This window comes from Silene latifolia, chromosome Y (genome assembly GCF_048544455.1).
Source record: "Silene latifolia isolate original U9 population chromosome Y, ASM4854445v1, whole genome shotgun sequence".
Lineage (NCBI taxonomy): Eukaryota > Viridiplantae > Streptophyta > Magnoliopsida > Caryophyllales > Caryophyllaceae > Silene > Silene latifolia.
In genome coordinates this window covers 263,959,058-263,978,849 of record NC_133538.1, presented here as the reverse complement: position 1 = coordinate 263,978,849, position 19,792 = coordinate 263,959,058, and the positions used below count along the sequence as shown (strand labels likewise).

Sequence of the window (19,792 nt, the reverse complement as noted above, 5' to 3'; positions counted from 1 at the left end):
AAAGAGAAGTATTTATACTAGTTAAGACGAAGCGTTTGACAAGATCTAAAATTTCTGTAACACAGAATTCTAGCACCACCGAAAGTTATCTAGAGCATGGCTATCCAATTGGACACGCGTATCAATCTCCCTTTCAAGACACTTTAGCACATCTAGAATTCTATTTTGGCGCACATTCATCAATTGTCCTTGCTGGTAAATACAATTCATATCCTTGAAGTGATCTAATTAGTGCACAAAGCTAATCCTCCATGTACTAAACTTGATTTTCGGTTATTTCATCAGCCTTATGGGCTTAGGAAATCAACAAGACCTCAGGCTTTTTTTTTTTTTTTTTGGGCTGACAGAATAAGGTCTCAAATTTATAAGGTGGACTGCCTTCCTTACTAATTCGACCCAATTAAATGGTTTCGTGCCATTAATATAAAATATTACTCTCGTAATTAATTAATTAAGAGAGGTTAAGTATGTAGTAAGTTGTCGATTTGGACTGGGTAATAAAATGGTTGTTTCAGGGACAATTTTGAGCATAAATAACCTTATATCAAATTCAAGTAAGTTTCATTCCGAATTAAATAAGGGCCTCATCATCGGATGTTCGAAGGCCAGTAGACATTTTGAGATGTCTACACTATTACATATCTTACTAATATGTGAGCAACATTTCAGTGTACTTATGTCAGTTATTTTGTACTCGTATATGTTTAGCGTAACTTAAAAGGCTATTAGCTTAATGGTAGAGCGATGTAAAAATTCTTGCACAAAGGTATGGATTCGAGTCCCATATAGCCTATTAAATAGCAAATCCCATGATTGGAACTTGTCAAGAAGCAAGCAATACAATACTACTACGATTAAGCAAGTCATAATCATATTTGGGAAAAGATGAGCATGCCTTAATCATCTTAAGGGAACATACTATGCATTCTTACAAAAGGGAAAACTATAATGTGAGGTGATAAAAGGCCCAATTTGGTGACATACTCTCGAAAATGAAAATGCACTGCTATTGTTCAAACAATAGAAACACCATTGGTATTGCAATTTTATGTCACTTGAATTGTTTAAGTAAAAAATAGTCACCAGCTCTCCTTAATGAGAGCCATTGAAATTTTATACCCATCAGTAGGCGTGTCTCATTCAGGGAGATCAGTAAGGAATCCTCCACTGTCGGATAATCTGAAAAATGATTTTGCAAAGCACCATAGGTGAACTCGATAAGGTTGTTTAAAATTCAATAATCTGCGCAATGGAAAATTGTTCAGAATGTGGAAGTGATTAAGAGATCACTAGTTTAGGCTAAGAATATTGTTGTTATGGTGTTCCCAGTGATAACTATTGAGAATTAAAATGGTGCACCAAAATATTTAATTGATTCATAAACACAAGTTGAAGTGAAAGCATTATATTTGAAGTTAAAGGCAACAACAAAACACAGAAAATACATAGTAGAAATTGAAATCTAAAACGTAATGTCTATCTTAAAATCATAAGTGAGAAATGAAGGGGAATCGCAGCCTGAGTTGAAATGGAAAGGCCGAATCTTACCACAGGGTGCAGTGCTCAAAATGAAGTACATCCAAGAATATTTTGTAAATACTTTTAGCGTATTCTCGGAAATGAAGTAACTGTAGGGTTATAGTAATACTCAGCCATACTATATCATATACAACCAACATCAATGAATTGACAAGAACACCTTCGACTAGTTGCATGGTATTCACAAAAAATGTCAAAGTAAAAGTGTGATAAACTGGTATTTAATCACAATTTTTTGTTTAAGACTGTATATCCGTCTTAAAAAATAAAATGGGTCAAATAGCCGGATGAGACAAAAGGCAGAATGCCTAGAGATTGAAAAAATCTTGTGCCTTGTACCTACATGGGATAGTATTTGACCCGTCTCACACTTAAGACGTATACGACTGTCTTAAGGGAGACCAACTAGTATTCATAGCCAATATGGGAGCTGAACCCACATCTTGTGCATTGCACAATGCTCTATCATTTGAGCTAATTGACTTTTGAAATAAGTAAAATATAAATATACGTAATTTAAAAACGATAATGACGATATCAAAAATATTATAAACTGGTAACTTCGCTCACGGAGGAACAAGTTGAAAGAGTTGTTGTTGATTTTCTTAAGGGTTATTTAATGACAATAATCCAACCTAAGGCTCCCCTTCCCCATTTAATCCATCCTATTGATTATCCCATATTAATCTGTTCTTTACCATCATTTATCTTACTTTGATCTTTTGGAAGGGCAACCTATTCAACAGGTCACCCTTTTATTTTAAATGTGTCTTTCATCGTTATTCACCTCCATCTTTCATCTTTATTCACCCAATTCATTTTCCTTCTTCTACATCCTTCATGATTTGTTGTTTTTCTAATTTTCATAATCCAACTCACTTTAATTCACCAACACCACCTCACCCACTTTAATTCACCAACACCAAATCCAACTCATCTACCTCCGTTGTTTTTGCTAGCAACTCCAACATCAACAATTGCAATCCAGCCCAGATTTGCACAATTTGCACCACTGAGTACCGTCACTATCGAACCATAGCAAGCCACCATCGAATAACAAATTCGAATCGCAGTGATTTGATTCCGGTACTTGGCGCGTGCGCCCACCCTTGGGTCATGCCCTGCATCCGACTCCGTTACCGAGTACCGACACAACCGTCAAGCTAAAGCAGGACACCGTGCTAATCTAGATCAGAGAAATCTAGTAAATAGGATGGGGAAGGAAAAAGAAAGCATTCTGCTCCTTGGTGTTAGTTTATTGTGGTCTTAATTCTTAATTCTTTTATTTTTTTTCTTCATTGTAAGGGGAAATTTGGTAAATAAGATGGAGAAGGTTAAAGAAAGGGGAAAAAAAAAAGTTGAAGATGAACCTAGAAAGATGAAGGTGAGAGAAAGAATCTTAAATAAAAATTTTTTTTTTTAAAAAAAGGAAAGAAACCTGCTATTAAGTAAGATTGACGGGTTACAACAAGTAAACATAAAAGCCGGTGTAAAATAAGATAAATGATAGCAAAGAACAGATTAATATGGGATAATCGATAGGTTGGATTAAATGGGGAAGAAGAGGTCTAGGTTGGATTATTTTTATTAAATAACCCTTTTCTTAATTGGCCTAAGTAGTGCTTATTAAGGCTCTAAAGTATATCAAATAGAAGGTAAAAGATGAGAGGACATCCAAAATATAACAATTAAATAACAATGAAAAAGTGTTTGGAAAAATCATGCCACCCACATCAGATGAGCAAGCAGGAAAGAAGAATGTTAAGTATTCAAAGACATGCCAACTACCAATACGTGCACAAAAACTAAGAATTCATACAAACATCTAACTCTTCTCATTTGAGCTCTTCGCACTAAGCGAGTATATGCATGCAGAAATATGCCTAGGTGCATAGAAATATGCAGTAGGTACACCAAAATAACCACTACGTGCACAAAAAAAAAGCGTTCATACAAACATCTGATTCCTCTGATTTGAGCTCTTCGCACTAAGCGAGTAGTATGCACGCAGAAATAATCCTAGGTGCATAGAAATATGCAGTAGATACACGAAAATAACCACTATATGCACAAAAAGTATGCTTCAATATAAACATTAACAAAGGGAAGTGGAATTTAGGCATTTTTTTCAAGTCAATTATGCAGCCTAGAAACTTAATAATATTAATGAGAAAATTAAAAAAAATTAAAGCAAAAAAACTTGCAAAAAATCACATTAATAAAAAATAAAAGTATGAGGACTAACAATTACAAACAACGAAGAAATAAGGCCTTATACCCAGATTGGACTGTTTATGAACCCTAATTTACGGCATATCACTCAAATTAATTCAATATTGCATCAATTCAGTCTAAAATCAAATCAATTTAAGAAAATTGGCATTAAATCATTGTGGTACCGCAAAATACAGAAATAATATCTTCTAACTTACAAAATCGAATATAACTGGACATGAAATTTACCTTTCTCAATGGTAGTGAAGAAAGATAACTAAAAGAGTCGTCGATACTGAAGAAGGAGAAACGCGATGGTAGGTGATAGTGAAGAAGGATAAACGCGACAGAGAAGTTGGAGAAGCGTGGTGATCATTTAAAGAGAGAGAAAAAAGAGAAAGCAGTGTGTGGTATGTAATGAATGATATAAAGCATCTAAATTTTTCTATGACTCTGATTAGAAAAAGAGAGGGCTGATCTTAGTCATTGGATCGCGTATGATCTAGTGGTCTCAGATGCTTTAGAGGTTCTCATGGTTCTCATTATATCATAGGTTCTCACTGGATCTCGACCCTATATATATATATATATATATATATATATATATATATATATATATATATATATATATATATATATATATATATATATATATATATATATATATATATATATATATATATATATTAGTATATTTATTAGATTCGTTATCTTTGGCACGTAGATAATTCAATAAAGGCGTGGAGACTACACCTGGAGAAGACGTTTATATCGTTGAAGACGGTCTTTAGGAATATTTGCTTAATAAGGTAACTAGGTGTTTCTCTTTTAATTGTGTTTATACCAATTGATATAATTAATATGATTTAATGATTGTTTTTTATGACTGGTACATGTTTGATTGTTTATTATCGTGATTAATTATGTTTTCGCATGTTTGTATATGTTCTAATGCTTTAATTATATATCATATGTTTTTTATATGTTTATTATGGGTGTCATGAGCGCAATTCGGGTTTACGAATAAACCCTAATGGCGGCATGATAGGCGGCCAAGAGTACTCTCCAAAGTTATAGCTAAAGCTAGTATAACCTTGATGATGATTCGAGTGTTATAGCTGAAGTTTGTACAACTTTGGGTCGTTACTCTAGTTATGGCTGTTTGAGGTATAACTTTGGAAATATGAATCCAGGTTATAGCCTAATCTACTATAACATTGAAGCACGAGTTAAGGTTATAGCTGAAACTGACGTAACCCTGAGATTATGGCTCAAGGTTATGGTTGGAACTAGTATAACTTTGAGTTCCGTGTCAAGGTTATAGTTGAGGTAAATATAACTTCAAGTTTTATATACTAAAGTTATAGTAGAGGTTACTATAACCTCACATCCAGAGTTCATGTTACGACTAAGGTTATTATAACCTTGGTTGTTTATGCTTGTTTCACATGTTGTGTTGTGTTCAGTTATTATATGACAATATGTGCATGTGTCGTTGGTTACTCTTGTTCATATGTTTGTAGGACAGTTAGTTAAACTGTTCTACTGTGTTGAGTCGTGATGTTATCCACGCATGTCGTGTAAAGTCAGTTAAACTGTACATTTATTTGTTGGCTGGTCGAATAGATGACGGTAGTATCAGTTAAATACTATCGGAATGGATCAAGAACCGCTCTTCGGAGGTTTATTGGTCTATGTTCGGGGGTGGTTAGATTCGTCTGTTAAACGTTCTGGGTCCCGAGTGTCGTTCGATGTTCAGTTAATGCATCGAGAGGTCTGGCTAGGTCTTAGGCATATAAGCAGTGGTGATACGCTATACATAGCACCGTGGAGTATCAGTTAAATATTTCACAACCAATGGTTCGTCAGTTAAACGTTCCATCTGCTAGTTCATCAGTTAAATGTTCTAGCGGCATTCGCTCTATTCGCTATGCTTTGTTGCTAGCTTTGTGCCTTATGTGCTGTGGATCGTGTCTACTTTGGTTTGTAGTTGTCCATGGTCTAGTGGTTGCATATGGTCTAAGTTCATATAGTCTCATTCGTCTAGTGTTAAAAATATCATGAGTAGTAAGTCTGGGTCTGATTTTCATGAGTGTAGATAATCTCGCATGTTTACTGGTTTTGCATTTCAATTGTTAATGATTGTTGGTTATATTCAATTGTTGTAAACATGACTGGGAGAGCATCTAGTTACTCCCGACTGATTGTCGACCCTCATTCTCAGGTTGAATGCTCGTCGCTGTTTGGAAGATGTTTGGGATGCATCGAGGGGCGAGACGAATAATAAATTAGGATTTGTTTTTATGTTTTGAGAACCTTTAATAATGTATTAGTTTGGTTTTGTATTTAGTAGCAAACCAGATTGGTCAAGTGTTTCCGCCACCTAGACCCATTTGTTATCACATAATCTGATAATATCTTTATATCATATGTTTTTCCATTGTTTTATAATCTGGATTGTTACACCAGGTGTCTAGGTGTAATTCAATAGACGAACAACACAAGGAATCAATTGAGATAATGATTATAAACCAACACATTTAACAATGCTAAAAACCAATTTTCATCATGTACACATACACATCATCCTCTTTCATTCTCTTCATTTCAGTTCAAAGCTCTTCGGGGCTAGGTAGCACGGACACTTCTCCTAATCAGCCGTCCCGTGTCCGACACCGTGTCGGACACCGACACTTCTCGGACACACGCCGAAACGTGTCCGACGCCTATAAAGCCGTGTCTAACTTTCTACATTTATTCGGGCACGTGTCTGACACGTGTCCATGGTATTTGGGCCGTGTCCGACGCGTGTCCATAACATTTAGACATCATTTGAGGTGAATGATGTTCTTTAAATGAGAAATGAGTAGTCGAAAGAGATTGATTAAAAGATACGTTTAGATGGTAAATGAAAATAAGTTATAATCAAGGGCAAATTTTACCTTCACTTTTTTAAATTTACTATCAAATAATTTTATAAAAATAAAATCGAACGTTCATAATTATAAAATATATATTTATTTAATTTAAATAACGTGTCCCGTGTCCTAAATTTTGTGGGATCTTGTCACGTCGCGTGTCTGTCGTCTGTCCCTGTCCGTATGTCAAGTGTCCGTTTTGGTGCTACCTAGCTTCGGGGCGCTAGACAATCACTATTATGGCCAAACACGTTCACATCTAAGAGCATTATAGTACAGACAATTCAGAATGCTAGAATATCCGAGCCTAAAGTCTCTACTTTATCTGCCTCATTTGCATGTATCTTTAATGTTTTTTTTATTCGGAAAGGATTACAGTTGGCTTCATTGTCGGAAAGGAAGCTACTTGTTCACACCCCACCCCACAAACAAATGCAATACCTATACTTTCAAAATCGGTACGGCAACAATCATAAACTATTTCATGCTTAATGAATTAGTCACTACTATCAATTATTTTAAATTTTTAACCTATTGAGCACCAATAGCATTCTAAAGTCGGACAAGTCACAAACAAGTGACGTTACTCTTCCTAAAGATAAAAACAAGATGTAACTTGATATTCCCATCCTTTCTGATTCGCTTACTTACCGACGATGATTTTGATAGAAGTTATCCACACTTTTTCTTCATTTGCTTTGGAACCTGAAAATCTCTACACTTTTATAAGTAAAGGATTATGAATAAGAAAATGGAGCAAAAGCATAGAAACTAACCTGTCTTTTCTCCGTTCTCTGCCGGTGTTGTTGTATGATCACTCCAACTCCTACCCACTGTAACCTTGAACATGGGTTGAAGACGCTATACACTCAAACCCAAATACCACACTAATTCTGCAAAAACAACACCAAAACACTAATTAAGAGAAAGCCAACTTCAATCAAACCCAATAACCATAAGTTCGCTTAAAAACGAACATCAACCCATTTAAAAAAGATAAATTAGCAGTCGCCGTTACCATTTTCAGCCACCACCAGGTCCGCCGCTCCAACTCTAACTTACTATTCGGATGCTAGTTGATATAAAACCATCAAAATCTGATGTCCTTCGATCAATGGCACACAAATAACCATTAATGCACCCTTTTTTGGTCAGATACAGCAAAACATCCAATGGTTTTTACTAATTCGAGGCAAAACAAAAAGAATCACTATTTACTCGAAGGTGAAAAACAGCAAAAAAAATCAGTCAAATGTGTATTAAAGAAGCTAATTACCTTCAGTAGCACCCTTTGAGTTGCTTGAAATGGAAAGCTTGTAGAAAAAGATCCATATTCGTTATTGTGAACTGAGCATCCGCTAAAGGGTATGCTTTCGGGTTTACTCCTTCTCCAGTCTATTAAATTCAACAAACAACCAAAGTCATTCCTCATAACAATAAAACAACACCATACTTTTTTCCGTCTCAGCTCATTCTTCATGTCTAATTAAATACTCCTCACTGATGAATCACAACATGAAGAACCAAATGAGACACGGAGTATCTACCAACATATTTAAGCTAACTTATGTCAAATTGTTAACATTACCCTTTTCTAATTACAATATATTACCAAAAACCCCCGAAATCAGTAATTGAAAATACTAAATAATAGTACAAACCTTAACCAATTAGAATCCTGCTTGACGTCTCTACTTGGTTCCTATCCCAAAATCACCAACCCTCACCCACCTGCCATCACAGAACCCCCAACCCTCATCCACCTGCCACACTGCCCCAATCATCCTTGCTGCCACCTCGATGATATACATCAATGATATTAACTTGCCTTATATCTTCAAGACAAAATAAGTGTACCTCTGATACATGTCCGAAGATCTGAAGCTAAGGACCTAAGCTTGTTCGATATGCTTTGTTTGCTCACGAAAAACCGGATTTTGAGCAAGCTGAAGCGCGGATTTGTTATCACAGAAAATCGACATAGGCTTTGGAACATCAACGCCAAGAGTAGAAAACAAACCCAAGAGCCATTTCATCTCGCACAGGATCGAAGCCATTGACCGATATTCGGCCTCAGTCGTAGAACGAGATACGGTCGGTTGTTTCTTAGTTTTCCAAGAAACGAGGGAATCACCAAAGAAAACAATCCAGCCCGAGACAGACCGGCGAGATGCGGTACACTTCGCGTAATCGGAATCACACCACCCAGAAACTGCAAGAGTGCTATCCGAACGAAGCAAAATGCCTTGACCCAGCGAGCCCTTGAGATAACGCACCACCCTAAGAGCAGCATCCATGTGCTCCTTACGAGGATGATGTAAGAATTGGGACAAAATATGAACGGCATATGAGAGATCCGGGCGTGTAACTGCAAGATATACAAGACGCCCAACTAACCGTCGATAAGGTTCGACATCCCCGAGAACATCACAGGACGCTTCACACAATCGATGATTTTGTTCGATTGGTGTGGAGATCGGTTTGGACCCCAATATCCAGCTTTAGAAATAATATCCAAAGCGTATTTGCGTTGACAAAGATATATTCCTTCCGAATTACGGGCAACTTCGATGCCCAAAAAATATTTCAATATACCCAAATCCTTCATATGAAAGCATTGACTTAAATAGGCCTTAATCTTAGAAATAGCAGCAACATTATTCCCGGCGATGACAAGATCATCAACATAAATGAGAACATGAAGACATACCTCACCCGTAGAATAGCTGAATAAAGAATAATCCGAGTAGGATTGGGTAAAACCATATTTGCGAAGAGTAGAAGCCAACTTGGCAAACCAACATCGCGGAGCCTGACGAATTCCATATAAAGATTTGAGCAGACGACAAACGTTACCTTCTTTTCCTTTGCCAAAGCTAGGTAGTAACTTCATATATACTTCCTCTGATAAATCTCCATGTAAGAAAGTATTATGAACATCCATTTGGTGCAGCTCCCAATTTTTACAAGCAGCAATAGTGAGTAAAGTACGTACCGTCACCATCTTAACGACCGGCGCAAATGTTTCACCATAATCAATTCCGTCAATTTGATGATTCCCAAAAATGACTAACCGTGCCTTATAACGCTCAATGCTCTCATCGGATTTATATTTAATTTTGTAAACCCAACGGCAACCCAAGGCTTTCTTATCCAGAGGCAAAATAGTCAACTCCCAAGTACCATTATTCGTAAGTGCGGTAATCTCATCCTGCATAGCCTTACACCAACTCGGATTGGTCATAGCCATTTTAAAATTAGAAGGCTCGACATTAGTGGTTAGTGCTGCAAGAAACTTATTATGGCGAGAGGAAAATTTCAGATAAGTGAGATAATTAGCAAGGGCATAAGGAGTACCTGAAGAAGATGAAGACGGTGAGTCAGGCGGCGTGACAGGAGGCGTGTCTGGTGGCGTGTCAGCGGTAGTATTCAACACATAATCACTCAAGTGTGGTGGTGGCCGTTTCGATCTTTTACCACGACCAAGAACCTCAGCAGCTGACCCATTATCTACCTGAGACGGTCCCTGATCAGTGTCACCACTCGCTTCCCCAACACCCTCAGCAGTATCAGCCGAGTCCCCAGACTCCCCCTCAATAACAGGCGGCTCTCCGGACTTCCCCTCAATAAAAGGCGGTTCATCAAAGGAAGGGGAAGGAGAAGACGAGCTATTAGACGGGGCATACGGGAAAGAATCCTCATAAAAATGAACATCTCGACTCACAAAAATATCTCGAGTAGCTAGGTCGTAAACCCGCCATCCTTTTTTGTTATGTGGGTAACCGAGAAAGATACACTTACGACTCCATTTGGCAAACTTGTCACCTTTTGTAGTTTAATTATGGACAAAGCAAAGACACCCAAAAACACGCAAATTAGCGTAAGACGGAGCTGAACCAAAAAGAATTTCACATGGCGTTTTATTGTGGAGGAGAGTGGAGAGAGTACGATTTATTAAATAAGCAGCAGTTAAACCACACTCGCCCCAAAATTGAATTGGTAAATGCCCTTGAAACATAAGTGCGCGAGAGACATTTAGTATATGACGGTGTTTACGCTCAACGCGACCATTTTGTTGGGGGGTCCCGACACAAGAAGTTTGGAACAGAATGCCATTTTTAAAAAAATAATCAGCCATTTCATTAAATTCCGTACCATTGTCGGACTGAACAACTCTAACTTGCTTTGAGAATTGGGTTCGAACCATAGCTAAAAAACTCAAGAACATATGGGTGACCTCGGTTTTATCGAGTATGAGATAAACCCAAACAGCCCTAGAACAATCATCAACTACGGTTAAAAAAATATTTTGCCCCACAAGACGAAGGCGTACGGTAAGGCCCCACAAATCACAGTGGATTAAATCAAAGACGGCACCAGATTTATTAGAACTCAAACTAAAACTTTGTCGACATTGTTTTGATAAATGACAAACATCACAAATATGGTCTAAATTGGAGGAATTAAAATTGCTAACATTGGGAAGAAATTGTAGAACTTTATTAGCATGATGACCAAGACGCTTATGCCACGTTTCGACCGAAAAATCAGAGCTAACCCGCCCGGTGCATAGCTGCTCGTTCCGCCGCACGCAAATAATACAGCCCGTCACGCAACTCACCGACTCCAATCTTCTTCGTCAAAGAACGGTCCTGAATATGGCAAGACAAGTTAGTAAAGCTTAAAACACACGATGTAGCAGCCACAAGTTGAGACACGGAAAGCAAATTGCAAGTCAAACTCGGAACAAACAAAACATTATGAAGAATAAGAGAAGTATTAATATGAACCGAGCCAGCCACTTTTGCATAAACCGTGTGACCATTAGGAAGGCTAATAGGGCATGACGGAATATTATGAGACTCCATTAACCAACGGACATCACCCGTAACGTGATGTGAGGCCCCCTTATCAACTATCCAATCAAGTGACATACCACTTAGACAATTATGTGACGGAGAGGCATGAGGAGCCGCAGTCAAGACATTTGCTCGAGCCTGAGACCGTGAACCACCTCTTTTGGCCGAGCCTTGAGCTCCTCAAGGGTGCGTGGTCGATCACCCCACCAATCCGGAAATATTTGCGTTTTGATAAAACAGTTCGACACTTCATGGCCGGAGCAGCTACAAAAAGAGCAGGTCAATTTCATCCGTTCTTGTCTCTCTGCCTCACGCAAAACGCGCCAATCAGGTGAAGCAGAGGAACCACCCGAGACATGTGCACCGCGAACAGCATTGGCCATAACATCAGTCGGCTCCAAGACAACCGCAGGCCCAACCAGAAGCCGTTCTTCTTGTAAAACCGCATGATAAACACGGTTAAGTGTCAGAAGAGGATCAAGGGAAAGCTAGTGGTTTCGAATTATTCCATACAGCGATTTATCTAAGCCCATAAGAAACTGGTGCAAACGCTCAAAATCCTGTCGAGCAAGGGCAGCCTTTGTAACACCGCAAGTACACCCACTACTCGTTCAAGTAAACGGCGGTTCTATGGCGACAAGAGCATCCCATAAAGTTTTGAAATTACGGTAATACATAGTAACCGACATAGCTTTTGCTTGACGGCACATGTGTAAGTGTGTTTTCAAGTCATGTATTTTCGCCCCATCAACAACCGAGTACTGATCTTTCAATTCAGTCCACAAAAGATGAGCATCCTCGGTGTCCGACACACTATCCCGAATAGACGGCTCGATAGAGTTCATGATCCATTGAACGACGGTGCAGTGTATCACTTCCCACTGACCGAGTAAGAAATCGTCAGTCGGCTTCACAATAGACCCGTCACAAAATCCGAATTTGCGTCTTGATTTTAGAGACCGACACATAGAGCGACTCCAATCTTCATAATTATCGCTCCGGAGTTTGATATGGGTTATTGCTTGGCCAGGTCCCTCTTGATTAACAAGAGAAAATGGTACAGAGGATCAATTTTATTAGTGTTAGAAGCGGAAGCAGAGTCATCTGTCACCGTCATTTTGAGCCGAAGAAGTCAGATCGAAAAAAAAAAGATCAATAACAGATGACAGAGGTAGGTTTTGTGGGGAAATAGGGTTTGACTGACTCTCCTGATACCATGTTGAACGATGTGTTAGGTTTAATGTGATTGTGTTTTTTCTCATTAGCGTAATTGCGATACTTAAATACAAACCGACTTGGGTCAAAGCCCATACAAAACATATAGCCTAATCCGGCCTAATAAAGCTCAACTCATACGTCCTAGGCGTTCTGATAGTAGCATTTGAGCGACAAACAATGACCAACATCTGATCCTCTCCCAACTATTCAGATAATGAGCTACATATGCAAGTGAATAGACAATAAGTATTCAGCTTAGCCCATTATATTCTCACATTTTACTTTGGGAGTCAAACAGTGACATATAATGTTTAAAATCCAAGTTCATTTACATTTTAAAATCAACTTCCTTCCATGAAATACATCTAAATTTATCAACAAATATAACTCGACTATCCCACAAAACTAATCGTTTGAAGATAGAAGTCAAAACTAAGTAAATATAGTTCTCTGAATCAAAATTCGCAACTAAATTAAAATCAAATATAGTACCTTGGGTAATTCACTCTTAAGTCCAATGTCGAACGTCATCGAGTCAACAATATCTTATAGAGTAGGACCTCAAATAAACAATGGAGATCACGTTTGCAATACAGGAATATCACAGCTGACCTAAACATCAGCCTCTGTATCGAATATGTGAGCAATGGCGCCTACCCCCAGCTAACGACAATAACCCTAAATCCATGATAAACACTCAAAAAATAAAAAAAAATGGAGAAAGTCAGTTAAACCATGTGAAAGAATAAAGATAAATAAGGGCCAACAACATACTTCCAAGTACAATATGAGGCAAATAAGAATTTGCTGCTCTATATATCAGCTAGATCACTTTTGGCCACCTGAAAATCACGAATTAACAACTATCAGCTGATGAAGTGACGAATACCTACTTGAAATATATCAATCTCACTTAGAGCAACATTGTGAACCTCATTTTAGACAATCTAATGTTCATGAGGTTCAGCCCTGAATTCCTTCTCGAATTAACTGTCTGGAGTATAATATAGTGCACCAGACCATCACTGAGCACACACTCGAATTAAATTTAGATCGAAACAAGAATTTAGAAAAAAAGGAAGAGAAAATGGATTGGGGTTTAAGATAACACAGAGAAGTGAGAAGGAAGCAGACGTACTGATTAAGTGATTAGCATTGCCTAGACGACGACGACAACGACAACATCTCAGGTAAGTTACTACCCAAAAAAACAAGAACCCTGATTCTTAAACAGAAAAGCACAATAACCCCAAGTCTCCACTTGCACGATCAAAAGAATCTTAAACCTGCAAAAAAAGGGTAGTTCTTCAATACTTCTCCGTAGATGACAGTTAGAGCATTTAATTTCAAAATTCACTTTTATGCACAAAATGCAATTCATTAAAACAAACAATAAGAAACATCGGAAAATCTTTGCACCAGAAATTTTCAGCAAAGAACCAAGTTACCAACGGAAAATTCTAACTCTTTTCATATAAGGGTGATTGAGAATCAAACAATGCCATTTAACTTATTATATTTATGCGCGTATTATTACCTTCTCCTCAGGATTATCCCTCTTCCTGAGAAGATCCATTCCATAAGCCTTAAATTTAAGAGTAACAAACTCATTAGGACCGAGGAACTAGTTTTTACACAGGTAACAAACAAATGACCAAGGAAATCATGCTTACATGCTTGAAAAATATCAAAGACGCTATCAGATCTCCAACTTTGAGTATCACTTGGTAATAGAGGCTCCAAGTTGATCTTCCATAAAAGCAAAGAGTTGAGTACTCAGTAGCATCAAAACTTAAATACATTGTATCATCCAACAACACTCACAACTAATGGCAGATCTAAAAAGGCGTAACGAAGGCAGTTGATCTCTCGAGGAATAAAAATTTACATCTTTGGTGAAAATTTTCAATCTTTTTTCTAGTTTACGTAATTCTATTAACAATTCAACTACATCAAATATAAATCAGAGTGACTTCACAACTGAATACTGACCACCCCCTAAACAATGGTAAATTTGATATTTTCAGTTGAAATTCACCTCCCCCAAATATAAATCATGGTGATTTCACTACTGAATACTGACCTCCCCCTAAACAATGGTAAATTTGAGATTTTCAGTTGAAATTTACGATTACTTCTACTATACCTTTATCTAAATCCCTGCAACCAAACTATAAGTCCTGGTTTTGCCAAAAACAACAATCAAAACCAAAAACAATGAAAACTCGAAGAACCAATTAAAAAGAGGAGAGTATACCTTTAGAATAACGAAGAATGTGATCATAATCGAAGCAACCTGGACAACTTAAGCTTACAAAAGACAATGTTCCTGAATAGATCCACGACTCCGCATAAGCTCTCTACTCCAAAGTTTCTCTTAAAGCTTCGCAAAAAAACAGTATGTAGTAGCTGTATTATGTTGGAAGTAATGCAAAGGCTAGTAATATTGTCTAAATACATTACATCATAGAGAAGCCTTCCTTTTTCCTCGTAATAGAATCTCTACACTTTCTCCACTACTTGCATGATTATAGCCACTAACTCCATGTTTTTTGGCCCATGTTCATGGTGGTGGTTAGGCCACTAACTTTGTGGTTATGGTGCTAATTAACCACTATAAATAGAGAAGTGTAGTCATTTGAGAAATACACATCTTCATATATCTTTACTACCTTCTCTGTGATAATTTTGAGCATAACATATGAGTTCCAACTCCTAATAGTTGAGTACACAACTTTTAGGAGTGTTTTGTAACCTTGGGGGATGACGCCTACATCGATTTGTACCGTAGTCGGGGCGATTTCGTTTCTCATTCAGTGGCCTCCATATTACGACACAACAACAAATATTCTCTAATTATATCTTCGCCCCTATAGTAATACTATATTTCCAACAATTTAGAATAGAAATTTTATCGCTATTATTGTTGTTGTGTTCATTATTGTTGTCATTGGAATTATTTCTATTGGCCAAAAATATTGTTCTTCGGGTATAAGAGTCAGGCCGCGAAGGGTGAGACAGCAGTTTGGTATTTTAGCCATAACTCGGTCTCTAGAGCTTTGTTTGAGACGTGTAAGATGGCGTTGGAAAGCCCAGAAGAAGGGCTACAACTTTCTAGTTGAAGCCGTTAGCATATTCGGTCGTCTTCTATCCTTAAAATGGACAACAATGTCATGGTAGTATGCTGAAAGTTTTTATGAAGACTTATAAAAGAATGGTATTATCTATAATTTTATTGCTCAATTCATTTTTTGTGGTTAAGGTATGTTCTCGAGACTTTTCTTTAAAATATTTATGATGATAAATATGAAGTTTTGGTCAAATTATATATGCCTTAATCGTTCGTATGTTTAAGCTACTACTTTATTTGGTATGATATGTCTATAATCTTGGCAAAATTACTCTTTTGATAATTGATTTCAAGAATATGTGAATGCAATTGTTCCAATATTTTGAATGACAACTAGCTAGAATGGTTGTGTGTCCAAGATATTGTTATGTGTACAATATGTTTATCAAGCAAAATATTTCACACATTTGGATTGGTTATTTAGTTTTGATTATGAGACAAACTAAAATTGATATTTGAGTTATGAACCAAATGTGGAGGTTAAATATTTTGTTTTAAATTTATATAGTATCTTGGACATGTGACAAAAAATTGGAAATGATTATTTGTCAAATCTTCATAAAAGTAGATTATGGAGAACATAATTTGTCAATGATTATATGATATCTAAAAGTTGAGATGAATGAATGAATAATGTCTATATTTTGTTTGAACAATTATGTTTGTCACTAATTTGTGGTGTGACAACATGTGGGGGAAGACGTTCAACTTATTTGATAAATTTATTCATCAAGTTTAGAAATGATATCTTATAATTTGCGAAGAGTATGTATATATTTGATTGTGGGGGTGTAGAGAAAATGATAATCGTATGTTTTATACGTGACTAATTGAACCAAAATTACAAGTATTAATTTGTTGGATAATGGCTATGTCAATAAATAATGGATGCGTATGGTTCAATTATTTATGTTACTTTTTGCTTACATCACACTATACGAGGGTTATGATGATTGATTTTATGTTGGTAAGAAGTCAAATTCTTTTTGTAAAATATTGTGGATTTACAAAGAGTAAATATAAGTGAAACAATCATCGAGATTCGTTGTTTTCTAATATAAGAATGATGATGTATATAGAGCTTTTAGTAAATAATATGATTTTGGGTGATTACACTATGTGTATGCTTTATTCTATGTCAATTTATTAGAAAGATAAAATAATAAAGAAGATTATTTGTTCTTTTAAACGACATGAGAGTACGAGCTCTATATTTAATTAGAACAATTATGCTAATGAGTTATAAGAGAGCATGTTTTGACTATTGTGAGAAGTCTAATATGTATAATTATAGTTGCTTCAATGTAGCTTATGTAGCTAAGTACATTTTCTTTGTGTATTCATCACCAAAGTTATCATTCACATTTGGTGAAGTGCCTAAGGTGCAATATTAAGAATTGCATTATGTTGGATATCTAGAAAGATATTGGATCGACCAAATGGTAATGACGATCGTCAAGGTGAGTACTATGGTGAGTACTATACATTTCCACCTTTAATGGGGATCTTGTTTTAAGTCTATTGAGAAGACTATTATAACCTTGTCTATTGTCTAAGCATATTATATTGCTCTTAATCTTGCTGGGTCAGATGCAGGGTGATTGTGAAGCTATTATTAGCTACTACTTAATTGTGGGGGTATGGAGTTTTGCCTAATGTTTATCTTTAGCATAATGCTAATATCAACTCAATAATGCTAAAATAATGTGTATAATGACTTGCAGATTTACACATTTTATACAGATTTGAGATTTGAGAAAATTGATTGAGAATAATATGCTAAAAAATTATTATCTTTGTGAAATTTGAGTGGAGCATATTTGTTGAGTTTATGGATTCAAGTACCTAAGAGGGGGAGGGGGTGAATTAGGTACTCTTTTAAAAATTTTAACTTCAACTTTATTGGATTAAAGTAAGTTAAGTGAACAAAAGAGATTTAGAGGATACTTAGAATAATATTGAAAGATTGAACAAGTATCACGATGAATGTTTCTTTGAAGTATGAAAGCAACAATCGTTCTGACTGTATCTATTTGTCTCAGTTTGTGAAGTATGACTGCAGACCAAATGCGACAGTATGATGAACTGTTACTTCTAAGTTTAAGCGAAACAAAACAAACAAAGTAAAAGCAGCGGAAATAAAATAAGCACTTGAACACGAGATTTTTGAATTGATTCGGCAAGAAACTCAAGTGCCTACGTCCAATCTACTTTTTATTACTTTCCTTTAGTGATCTACTCCGAAAACTAAAAGACCCTTGTAATAAAAGACGCCAACCTACTCCGGTTGCAAAGCTAGTACAAGAACTACTCCGTTCTATGACAAGCTAACTCGCAATCTACTCCGATTGCCAAGAGTTAAAGGACTACTCCGTCCTAGAACTCAATACTCACAACCTACTCCGGTTGCCAACTCACAACCTACTCCGGTTGTCAAGAGTTAAAGACTACTCCGTCCTAAACTCTACTAACACACTTAAAATGTAAAGGATCAAGTTTCCACTAACACATTCTTAACAAAGAATAGAGGTGGACAACTTTTACAAGATCAACACTTTTAAGCAAGAGAGTTTAGTATAGAGAAGCAACAGTGGCCACGACTGTAGAAACTGAAAGACACTTGAAGACTTTTAAAGGATTTTGCAAACAAACACGATTTTAAAGCTTTGAAAATGATTTGCAAAGTTGGAAGAATTAATTCAGAAAAGTCTTGGGGATTTAATGAGGAGGATGCACGGTTTATATAGAGGAGGTGAGTGAAGGGGTTGCTAGGGTTTTGAAGGGTCAAAGACCTCACATGTGAAGACCATTTGCAACCACCTAATAACTTGCACCAAAAAGGAGTCTTTTGCAAAGATAAGAATAGAGAAAGAAGGTTTGAAAGACAACCTTAAATGCTCATGCTTTTTCAGAAAAACAAAGGATGTGAGACAAGTCACATGATGACAAGTTAGCACCAAAATGGCAAAAAGCAATTTTTGTTTTCTTAAAAACCAAAGGATTGAATTTGCATAAAGAGGAAACATTTTGAATAATTCAAACCACTCTTTAAAGAATACTACCTCCTTAATAAAATCAGATTTTTATCTTTGAAAATATAAGTCACGTGAAAGCATTTGAAAGAAAAAAGAAGCTTCAAGTTTCTACGAGTTGTGGCAAAGTCCACTCAGCTGTATGCGTGTTAAAGCAACAGTCATCTGGACTGTTTCTATTACTCTGCTATACTTAACTTTCTCACTTGTACATTAGATGACACACGACTAATTACAATGGGATTAGTAACAACTTCAACACTTCTTAATCCAAGCTTGATTACATCATTAATCCTGAAAAGGTAAACTAAGATGACACAAATCAAATGGGCATGTTATCATCAACATAAGGAACCCAACAAATTTCCCCTTTGATGATGACAAGCCCCAAACGAATGTATAAGCAATGTAAACACCTTGATTCAAGATTTTTAACAAGTAAGATCAAATGATAGAGAAGGGACAATATTACCTTACCAAGGGCAAAAACTAGAATCAAACTATCAAGACAATTTTACATTGCCTCAAACAAGAATCAAGCTTAAGAAGGTTAGACAAGACATTGGTTTAATCAATAGCAAGGAGATTAAGAGCATGAGTTTACCTTTTCCCCCTCTTGACATCATCAAATGGATAGAGATGTCGAAAGCATTAGAGTGCAAATAGGCATAAGAAAACACAAAAAGACACATATAAGTGTGACAAGGTAACAAGGTCAACATCAACAAGGATTAAGCATAAGTTAATCAAAGTTCAACAAAGCTAAATAGAGTTTAAAGTACACCACCAATTGTTCAAAATAACAAGCAATAAAACATAGTCTTAGAAAGGCACAACCGAGGGTGGAACAAAATGAAGGGATACGGGTAAAAGGTTAAAAGG

General features: G+C 36.5%; 1 long non-coding RNA gene across 1 annotated transcript; it reads right to left on the bottom strand.

Moving 5' to 3' along the window:
* Positions 1-7,113: 7,113 nt before the first annotated feature.
* On the bottom strand, positions 7,114-15,101 carry LOC141626699 (uncharacterized). The gene is made up of 10 exons (XR_012536292.1): positions 15,006-15,101; positions 14,422-14,497; positions 14,286-14,333; positions 13,887-14,034; positions 13,523-13,590; positions 13,241-13,426; positions 7,948-8,066; positions 7,690-7,853; positions 7,448-7,564; positions 7,114-7,376 (listed from the first exon to the last, which is right to left on the bottom strand). It is a non-coding gene; the product is annotated as an uncharacterized LOC141626699 (long non-coding RNA).
* Between the last annotated feature and the right edge of the window lie 4,691 nt (positions 15,102-19,792).